This window comes from Sinocyclocheilus anshuiensis, unplaced genomic scaffold, assembly GCF_001515605.1.
Source record: "Sinocyclocheilus anshuiensis isolate Anshui unplaced genomic scaffold, SAMN03320099.WGS_v1.1 scaffold50, whole genome shotgun sequence".
In the NCBI taxonomy this organism is placed as follows: domain Eukaryota; kingdom Metazoa; phylum Chordata; class Actinopteri; order Cypriniformes; family Cyprinidae; genus Sinocyclocheilus; species Sinocyclocheilus anshuiensis.
Genome location: NW_015542382.1, coordinates 902521 through 911715, shown reverse-complemented (window position 1 = coordinate 911715; position 9195 = coordinate 902521).

Genomic DNA, 9195 nt, shown 5'->3' with positions numbered 1-9195 from the left:
GAGAGAGAGAGGGAGAGAGAGAGAGAGACAGAGAGAGAGACAGAGAGAGAGAGACAGAGCGAGAGAGAGAGAGAGAGACAGAGAGAGAGAGAGAGAGAGCGAGAGAGAGAGAGAGAGAGAGAAGATAAAGTGTGTGATATGCAGTAACAGATACAAGGGCAGCATTTTGAGCATAGGAACAAGCATTAAGTGTGTGCGTTTATGTGCATGTGTATTCAGGTGGAGTGTTTATTATTGTGTATGGTAGGTTTATGTAGACATTCTCTGAAAAGCAACAGCAGGTGAGGGCAGATGGCAGCAGACACTTGGTGGCACTGGAGAGATACAAGAGAGCACACAAACACACACACACACACACACACACACACACACACACGCAAATACACACATACGCTGATATACCGCATTTACACACATAGTCCTTTCTCGAATTCACTAAAGTTTGAAATATGGAGTGAAATGTAAAATCTGAACCTAAATCTTAAAAAAATATATATATTCTGTTAAAAATCTAATCTAAATGTAACTGTCATAAATAGTGCACTTTATTATGGTTTGTGCAAAGTTGGAGCTGTGCAAAAAAATCATGATATAAATCTAAATTTAGAATCTGAAAAATAATTTAATGAGTTGACAATGAGGTTAAATCACAATGTGAAACTACCATAAACAGACCCCTCCATATACAGTAAATTGTATGTTTAAGTGATTATGATCACACGAAATGACATGATCAATTTGAACCTAAATTAAAACCTTTGGATTAGTTCGAAGCCTCATGATGAGTTGATTCAGTGGCATATCAGAGTCCGTTCATGATAGAAATCCCTACATTGCTATACATTATATATACCTCAAACCTGAAAATAGATTGCATGTGTATTTGAAGCTTGAAAATAATATTATATGGCTGAATTTGAATCTAAATCTGAATCAGAATCTGACTGATTGATCAGAATCTCAATCTGAAACAATATTCACAATTACACTTGTACTACTAATGTACAGTTTGGATAGAAGAATTAAGATAATTGAACTACCTTAAACAGATTTAAATTCACTTCTAATCTGGTGCAAATTCACATCCTTTGTTATATTCAGCTGTCCTCTGACAGAGACGGGGGGTATATTTTGTGCGGAGCCTATTTCTTGGAACACAGCATATTTCTCAGATTGCAAGCTCTATCAAGTGACCTGCACTTCAAAGTGAATTCAACACCAAACCTATTAGGTCAGGCATTTTGGTAGGATAGGTACATTATTGCTTTTCTCAAAGCCTCAAGGCTGTATCACTTAGAATGATTAATCTCTCTCTCTCTCTCTCTCTCTCTCTCTCTCTCTCAAATCCCTACATTGCTATACATTATATATACCTCAAACCTGAAAATAGATTGCATGTGTATTTGAAGCTTGAAAATAATATTATATGGCTGAATTTGAATCTAAATCTGAATCAGAATCTGACTGATTGATCAGAATCTCAATCTGAAACAATATTCACAATTACACTTGTACTACTAATGTACAGTTTGGATAGAAGAATTAAGATAATTGAACTACCTTAAACAGATTTAAATTCACTTCTAATCTGGTGCAAATTCACATCCTTTGTTATATTCAGCTGTCCTCTGACAGAGACGGGGGGTATATTTTGTGCGGAGCCTATTTCTTGGAACACAGCATATTTCTCAGATTGCAAGCTCTATCAAGTGACCTGCACTTCAAAGTGAATTCAACACCAAACCTATTAGGTCAGGCATTTTGGTAGGATAGGTACATTATTGCTTTTCTCAAAGCCTCAAGGCTGTATCACTTAGAATGATTAATAGCTCTCTCTCTCTCTCTCTCTCTCTCTCTCTCTCTCTCTCTCTCTCTCTCTCTCTCTCTCTCTCTCTCTCTCTCTCTCTCTCTCTCTCTCTCTTAATATCTCTCTCTCTCTCTCTCTCTCTCTCTCTCTCTCTCTCTCTCTCTCTTTCCATAAACACTCTCCAGGAGAGAAATACTCACAGAAGTAACACCTCAGGATTTCCAGATGGAGTTTTGCACAGTCATTCTGTCTAACTGTGTCCTGACTCCAGCCAATAGGTTTGTCTATGAGTACTGGCTACATGATGCTCCTCTTCAAAATAAACTTGCATAATGCTCAGGGGCACGGGAAGATGTTTTCGGTTGGGGGTGCTATGTGTGTCCGTGTTGGGTGAAAGGGGGGCGGGTCACCTCATTTGACAACTCCACAAAGCACTACAAGTGCGTCGATATGAACACTCGTTTAAGTGGCATACACACTGGGAAATTTGCCTGCATATCACATTTTTAAAATGATCGATAGTAGCTGATCAATCTCGGGGGTTGGGCTGGGTCCGCTAGGCTTACTTGTCTCCGTGCTCGTGCTGGAGCTTGTTCACTTACGTCGGTGCTCGTGCTGGGGCTGGTGTTGGATGCCTATTTTGGAAAGTTTTTGCTGGGATGGGCATTTAAAAAAATCTGAAATTCGCTTTTGCGCCATTATCTCCTTGTATTAAAGTTAATCTTGTTCGCATTCTGTATAGTTCATGTCTGATATCACGCGCTAGCGTGTTCATGAGGATTAGTCTAATCATCCCGAAAACATCACAAGTAAAATTAATCATGTTTATAAAGATAAACATGGGTTTGTTATAGCCCACTTACAATTGACATTTCAGAGATCATTACAAATAAATGATTAAATGCTAAAACTGAATAAATGTAAATGAACAAACTTGCCATTGTATTTGCAACCATGTGAAAACAGGGGGTGCTGCAGTCCCCTCAGCACACCTACTTCCGGCGTCCCTGATAATGCTAGTCTTAAATGAGATAGAAACTCACTGAGGTAGACTTGGTTATAGAGTTATGGGGGAATTATTACAACCCAAAAGGATAGAAAAAAAGGAGTGAAGAGAGTGGACAGACAGACAGACTCGCTCATGAATAGTGTATAGATAAGATCCAACTAGCCTCTCGTCTGTCAATCTCCTGCTCTGTGGCCTGCAATTCTCTGCTTTCTTTTGCTATCATTTCTTTGCTCTTTCTTCTACACACATGTACACACATACACACACACATCAAGAATAGACTTATCTCATCTGGATGTCAAAAAATAAATCACTTATTTACTGGTCCAAATCAAAAGAGCCCATCCTCTATGATATTCTGGCTCCTAGATATGACTCGGTTACCTCCAAAAATGGAGATGTATGGGATTTTGTCCATTTTATCATATGCCAGATGAAAATCACAAGCCCAGTTTCTTGGATAAGTGTCCTTCTGCTCAATGAGCCACAAGATTTGAGGTATCATTCAGTTCTGTAACACATCAATAGTTGCACCCCCCCCCAAACAAAGTTGCAGTTACTATAAAGGTGAAAAAAGACACCAATAAAAGCAAACATAGGATTAAAAACCACAGCGTTACTGAGGAACAGCAAACATTTTGGTCACAACCACCATGTACACTCTTCAGCTAAATTCAGTTGTCACTTCACCTTTTAGTGCTTAATCTTGTACTGTACACACACAGTTCAGTAATTTACATCTACAACCAAATTAACTCCTGAAAAATTCAGGAAGTGACAACCGCATTTTACAAATATTCAACACAATGTGTTCAGAACCAAACTGAACAACTAGTTGCTAATTATGTATTTAAATGTATATCAGAATTCTCTTCTGTGTTCCTCTTCTGTATGCACAGTGCAAGAAATAATAGGGAAGGAGGTATGTGTTGCCAGATCTTGCTAGGAAAAAGAAAACAGCAAATAAGAACAAGCCTATAATAAACTAAAATCCAAATGCTTTATCTTGGATATAAGCCACATACCAAAATATCACAACCTGCCTCTGCCTACTTTATTAACTTCATAAACTGGATCGCTTTTTAAGCCAAGCCCAAACAACCAAAGATGTTTAATAAGCATCGCTTATAATAAGTGTACATGGCAACGCTTCAAAAGTGAGCTCTGCAAAGCAGCCTTCCTAACCAAAAGCACAATGGCGCTGCTGACGGTTGTTTAGAAAACACTAAACATAAGTCTTCGGTCACTATAATATTACTTTGGTCAAAAATAGTGGACAACAAACACCAGAGATTCCAAAACATTGATATTTATTTAAATATAATTACTTCTGAGCGTACAAGGTGTTTGTGGCCAATATGACCATTCTCGATGCCTAATTACAATGCCAGCTTCAAGATTGGTCTTAAAACAAAGAACGATCTGTCAAGATGTGACTGAAATTCATTCCAACAGGAATTTGCACAATGTGGAATTTTGTATGATGGCGGTAAACTTCCCCACGTACGGTTTGCTCATTTTCAAGTTGGTCAAAAGAATTCGCCGTGTTGACGAACAGAATGCTGCTTGGTTTTGAAAGTTACTTCTGTGTGAGTAACAGTAACTAGTTACAGTAATAATATTACTTTTTGCAGTAACTAGTAGTGTAACTAATTACTAATACGATTTCTGTAATAATATTACAGTTAACATCCATAAAAAACTCATTGCTTAGTTACTTTTGATGCCTCAACCCCTACTGATTTGAAGTCCAACAATCCAATAATTCCTAGATTTATTTTCACAATTTATTTTCAATTTTCACGACTTGCACAGGCACATGAAGTCACCAGAGCAGCAGGCAAGCTTGGAATATGGAAAAGCTTACATTCAGCGTATGGAAATATTGCCATTACATTGATTTTGTCAGTTGTGTAAGTTGTGGCATTATGGAAGTTGTGGCATTACTGTACTCCGGCATTACATGGTTTTCCCACCCATATCCCTCTGATCCAGGTATAAATTATATTATATAATAATAAAAAAATAAAATAAAAAACTTTTTAGAGAATGAAACATTTTCTTACAAACTTATGTGATTTCTTTTGATAAAATATATCACAAAATATAACAATATATGGGTAACAGAGAAATTATAGCTACAATTAGCTTAGTTTAACTCAGTTAAACTCTGCGGAGTGTTTATAGTAATATTTGAAAAGTATATAATGTTATTTATAAAGAATTACACTCATATTTTGTAGTTCAAAGGGTTTTCTTTACAATGAAACCATTTTTTTTTTAATTTCCTCCATTGTATGTGTGCAGGGTAAACATTTGAATTTGAGTATGTTAAATTTAGGCGAAAATACCAAAAAACGCCCTGAGCTTAAGTAACACTTTTACTTAAAAGTCACTATCAATCACCATTGAGTGTTTGTAATAACTTCTGACTGTGATCCAGTGTGGATTTTGGTCAAGTGATGAGGCAGAAATATATTGTTGTTGATTAGGCAGAAATATATTGTTAGTAACATTTTAGAAGAATTTTATGGGGAAGATCCACAATTACAACGTCTGTGGGGTGTGAAGGAAAAGTAATGTAACTAGTAGTGTAACTAACTATACTGTTGCCAGAAAGTAATACGTAAAGTAATATTACTTTTGAAAGGAGTAACTAGTAACGAGTAATAAATGACATTTAATAATAGATATTGTAATACCTTACAATAAATTACTTTTTTTTTTTTTTTGAGTAACAAGCCCAACACTGCTGAACAATGCTTCATACATTTAACAGTTTTGGTTTTTGCAACCAAATCAAATGCCTTGCAAGCAGCATTCATAACAATACAGTGGGGCATCTTAATGAGTTTAAAGGCACAAAAATGCAGCCAGGATGGGAAATCTTTTTTGGTTTGCAGGATAGGTTCTGGAGTGAGAGATTGCGTGTGAACATGTTTTCAGGATCAAAAGCCTCAATGGGGCATCATTACTCCTCTACAACTCACCCTCGCTTTTCTCTCCGTCTCCTTTATGAAGACCTCAGATACTCGATGATGAGAATTACCCTTGTCAAAGATGCATAATTGGCGTACGCTCCCTAATGACGACGGCCATGTGAAATTTAACGAGTTGAAAATTAATGCGAATGCCCACTTTTCATGTGAAAACGCATGCCGCATTCAAGTAGCTCCTGCTAATCGAGAACTGCGACTAAAGCCCCCTGATTGACTCATTCAAAGGGAGACAGAAGGAGCGAGAGATAGAGAAAGAGAGGGAGAAATGTAGACTGAGAGAGATGGGCAGGCTATTTGTTTCAGTTTAGTGTTGTGATTGAAAGCACTTCAGGCACCATTGATGGAGGAAAACTTCATTTGGTCTCACTGAGTGCCAACTGCACATCGGTTTGCAGAGAAATGACTCAGTCTGTTCTCCAGGAGAGATTTGAAAACCTGCTCCTTTGCTGCTTGTGGGAAGGGGAGAGGCTCTTTATATGCTTCAAATATCAAGACTTCCAGGCAGGTGCTTTAAACAGAGACATTCATTTGACTGAACGTACACACTGTTATTTAAGAAATTATGGGTGAAGGTATTCAGTTATGGTGATGATTGGATGCAGAAATAAACCATTAAGAGGCAGCGTAATAAACAACTCGATTTTTACATGCAGAACATTTTAACGGTGCTGGAGTCATGGAAGTTTTTTATGACTTCCTCAAGGTTTTAAGGTGTTGAAATCCAGAGCCTAGATCTAGAGCCATCAGTGGCCCTAAGCACATTTATGTATAAAATCAAAAGTTAAAAGAGACCACCCTGATACAGTGTTATCATTGTTAAATAAAACCAAAACCATTATAAATATAAATATTAGTTGAAAAGATTAAACTTCAATGAAAATGAGAAATGCTGTTGCGGTTTACACTGAAGTACTAAAACTAAAAACTAATAAATAAATAAATAAATAAATAAATAAACTAATGAAAATTACAAAAGCACATAACAAAATTATGAAAACTACTTACTGAGATTAAATTTAAAATGAAATTATAAAAGTAAGGGCTAATTCCAAATACTAATAAAATAAGTTCTGAACAATGTACTCAAATGGAAATAAAAATAAATAAAAAATTGTAAAAAATTACAAAAGCACATAACAAACATACTCAAATGTACACTAAAATTAAAATGAAAACCTAAAATATAAAATTACTGAAATAAACTGAAACTGAAATATGCACATAACAAAATTACTTATACTAAAATGATTAATAAAAAATAAATAAATGATACAACTATAATAGTATAGAAATAATACTAGAATAGCATTGCCCTGATACCTCTATGATATTGACCTAAATATAGTTGAGGCCCCCGGGGTCATCTGGGGCCCAAAAAATGTTGCCTCTGTACTCTTTCCCAAATATAAAAAGAGCCCACCTCAATATCTCCACAATATTCTGGTGCCTAGACATGCCTGGGGCCCCACATGGGTCCTCTGTTCGCTATCCTAGCCAAAGCATCTACCCCAAATATCTATATCATATTCCGGTCCCCAGACATAGCTGAGGCCAAAAGGGGCCTCTGGGGCACCGCATGGGACTTCTGTACACTGCCTCAAGTCAAAAGCGTCCCACCACAATATCTCTACATTCTGGATACGGATGGAATCCTGAGAGATTTGTAAATAAAGAAATAAAAATAGTAATGCTTGTCTTAAGACAAAAATACACAACAGTGCTTTAATCTGAATGAGAGAAGTCGCTCCCTCAGCCAATCAAATGCCGTCATGTGACTCATTCTGCCCCGCCCTCTACAAAGCTATTTTTCTGTCGTGCACTACATGCTGATGACGGACTTTCCATTATGAGACACTGTCTGTCTGCAATTATATATATATATATGTATATATATATTGATATCATGTGATAATAATAATAATATTAATAATAATAATAATTTATTATTATTAAAATAAGAAATATTACTCTTGCAATATTACACAGTAAATATTAAGTTAATAAAAAATACAGTATAACTGTAAAATCATATTACTAATATTTAAGGCTGTGTTAATTTATTCATTTAAACCATCAAGTTTTATTTTGGTGGAACACCACAAAACGTCCTTAAAGCTTCTCTTCTGTTGATGACAGCCAGTTTATAAGCGCTTCTCGTTACAAGTTTGGGAAGGTGGTTGCTGCATGTTATAAGTGACACAAACTCAGACCAGATGCAGAGGTGAGATGAGTTTGTATTAGGGCTGTTTGTGTGTAGCAGCATTTACTGCAAACCGAGACAATCTGGGACACTGAAAACACAAGATCATGAGCTGCTGAAACAAGCAGCCATTACATTTAAGTAAACTGCAGCCTTTGCAATGTAATAATCATACTAAGTCATATCGTGATTCTATTTTGATTAATCATGCAGCCCTAAAGAAGGAACAAAGAGAAAATTCACAAAATAAAATGATCTTTATTTAACGACATGAGGAAAAACATCTAGTTTCTTTTTTGGATTGCATTGTATGGACAAAAACTTACACCTTCTTGTAATGTAAAACCTAGTTTCTCAGTTCATTTCCGATTCTTGTTAAAAGCTGTCAAACGTTTTTAGAAACACACACGCCTATAGATCAGTGTGAAGTCTAATCTTGCTACTATTCTATTACCTCAGCTCTTTACACACACCCACATACACATTTCCTCCTTTCCACACTTTTCTCTTCAACTCCCCTTTTCTTGAAAATCCTTTTCTTAGTCTCACAAACACAAGCTCTAACTCACTAGTTCTCAAAATGGGTTCACAGATTCATTCTGATATGGTTACAGAAAGGAGATATACATTGCTAAATGCAAATAATACATTGAAAAAAGAAATCATGCTGTAAATGCTATGTTAAATAATGCTCAAATTCTTTCTTGTCAGTGTTGAGGGTTGTGCATCCATTCAAACTTCATCATTTGGCACCAACTCTGTCACTTGCTAATATAATTTTGAAGTTGCAAATAAAACAAAGATTATTGGAGGACATTTTACAAGAAAACCCAATTTTATTTTTTTTACTTCAAACTTACTACTTTATTTTTTATTTTATTTTGAAAAATTCATTTTTTTTCTTTCAATTTCACATTTATTTCAGTGTATTACTTGCTATTTTGTTGTAATTGTTTCTGAAAGTTGTTGGGCCTATTTAAGCCATGGTAATATTAATAAATTATTATTAAATTAATTGAATTAAAAATAATATTAATATTATTATATAATTTATATGAATATACTTTTAAATAAATTATTTTTTATATGATTAAAAATGATACTGCACAACTTGATGTAAAATCCAAATCAATCTGCATTAACACACACACACACACACACACACACAAACACACACACA